Below are 2,292 nucleotides of genomic sequence, written 5' to 3'. Positions count from 1 at the left end.
AATTCTATTGGATTTTTTTAGTCACTTATTCTTCCATATAAATCTTAATATCGACTTACAAGTGTTATTCTATACCCTATTGGAATTTTATTTTATTATTATTATTATTATTTTTGAGACAGGGTCTCACTCTGTTGCCCAGGCTGGAGTACAGTGGCGAGATCACAGTTCTCTGTAGCCTCGACCTCCTGGGCTCAAGTGATTCTCCCATCTGAGTCTCTCAAGTAGCTGGGACTACAGTTACACGCCTCCATGCCTGGCTATTTTATTTTTGTATTTTTTTAGCCACACGGTTTCACCATGTTGCCGAGAACTCCCGGGCTCAAGTGATCCTCCCACCTTGGCCTCCCAATGTGCTGGAAATACTGGTATACCCACTGTACCTGGCCCCCAATTTGAATTTTAATTAAAACTACATTTATAAATTAATTTTATAAAATCAAGTCTTCTCAATAAGGGTAATGTGTTTCATTTATTTAAATTTTCTCTTAGATCTTTCAATAAAGTTTTATAATATCTTAGAGACCTCAGAATTCATTTATTCCTGAGTACCTCATTTTCAAACCAAACTCTTGGTTGCATTATACTTGTTAAAGCTCAGCTAAGATATCACATACTACCACAAATATTTCTCTGATTTTTCAGGCTCATTTGGATGCTCCTCCTCCTGTGCTCTTGGATTTATTTATTCATTCTCTGCTTAATATTACCAAAAGTTGTGCTGGGCATGGAGGATACACTGGTGAATAAAATGGCAGTCCCTTCATGGAGCTTTCATTCTAATAGGAGAGACAACAATAAACACTCATAATTCAGGGTGATACAGGCTATTATGGGGAATTACACTGTGCTATGGGAATACAGAAGAGAAATACCTAACTCAGACTTGGGGGATGGCTGGATAGGGGGAGAATGGTGTCAAACACTGCTTCTCAAGGAAGTAACGTGAAGACCGAAACTTGAACTAGTGATTGAAAAGCCTCCTAACTGGCTTCTCTGATTAGTTTCTTCTTCTCTATCTATTCTCCACACTGCTGCCAGAGGTCTCTTTCATCAATATTAAGCATCATTTTCCAATGGCAGGCCGAATAGACTGATGGAATCCAAACCATACTTCCCTGCCCCCTCCCAGAGAGTGGTCATATCCTTCTGGAGCTGAGAAAAAGGAACGCCAGACAGGCGTGTATTCATGGAGGGCAGATGTCGTCGCACCATATCAAATACATGGACAGGGTTAGTGCTGATTGTCTTGTCTAATTCCAGTGGCTCAGGCAAGGTCCGTCCTGTCAGTACTTCATGCAGTAGGTGCCAACTCACCCAAGAGACAAATTTGATTGACACCTTAAAAGGTCGACCTTTTCTACCTTCCCCAGGTAAAGTAACATCTAAATCTACCCCTGTAGTTGCCGCAGGAAGTGGATTGGCAGTGTAAAGACTTCTTTTTCCATCATAAACTGGTCTGCGGTCTCCAAATATAGTTAATTTAAAATGCTGAACCGTTGAGTCAACCATCTCCCTGGTTTAATATCGTGGGACACTGTCTGGTTTAATATCTTGTCTGGACACTTGTTTGGTTTAGTATTTACCTCATAGAGGTAGACATCAATCTTTGGGATTTCAACCTGAAAACAGTGAGCAGTTTAATGGGTTTACCCATGGTGCCATAGCCAGGTCTTCTGGGTGCCATAGCCAGGTCTTCTGGGCACCATGGGTAGGGGCTGGGCCCCAGCGGGTCCTGCAAAGCCGATTTCCATTCATGGAGCTTGGGGGAGAGCTTTGAGCCAGAACGGGAGCCCACCACTGGGGGTAAGGAGGAAGCCTAGGGGGCGATGACCGGCACTCTCTCACTTGGCCCTGAGGCGGGGGCAGCGAGGGCTTCCTCTGAGCAACCGCACTCTGAAAGCTCTGGGTCGGAGTCGCGGAAGGAAGACGGCGCGGGACTAGGGGAGAGGAAGGGGAGACTTGAGGGGAGGACAGAGGGGGTCCCGTCTGGAAGTTGCATCGCCTGCAGCTGTGACGCTCCCACAGCTCCTCCAGGTCTGCGGCAGCTGCCGCAGACCTGCCCTGGGCCGCCCCCTGACTGTGTATTTTCAAATAGCCTGACTTCAAGCTCACTTATTCTTTCTTCTGCTTTTTATTTCTGCTGATAAGGGACTCTAATGGATTCATCAGTATGTCAATTTCATTTTTCAGCTCCAATATTTTTGCTTGATTTAAAAATATTTCAATTTCATCATAGTTTTGATTTGCATTTCTCTGATGGCCAGTGATGATGAGCATTTTTTCATGTGT

General features: G+C 44.2%; 1 pseudogene; it reads right to left on the bottom strand.

Moving 5' to 3' along the window:
- Positions 1-1,019: 1,019 nt before the first annotated feature.
- Positions 1,020-1,754, bottom strand: LOC129023784 (protein argonaute-3-like; annotated as a pseudogene).
- Positions 1,755-2,292: the final 538 nt, after the last annotated feature.

This window comes from Pongo pygmaeus, chromosome X (assembly GCF_028885625.2).
Source record: "Pongo pygmaeus isolate AG05252 chromosome X, NHGRI_mPonPyg2-v2.0_pri, whole genome shotgun sequence".
NCBI classification, from domain to species: domain Eukaryota; kingdom Metazoa; phylum Chordata; class Mammalia; order Primates; family Hominidae; genus Pongo; species Pongo pygmaeus.
The sequence above is the reverse complement of the archived record's forward strand: the minus strand, read 5'-3'. Positions and strand labels throughout refer to the sequence as shown.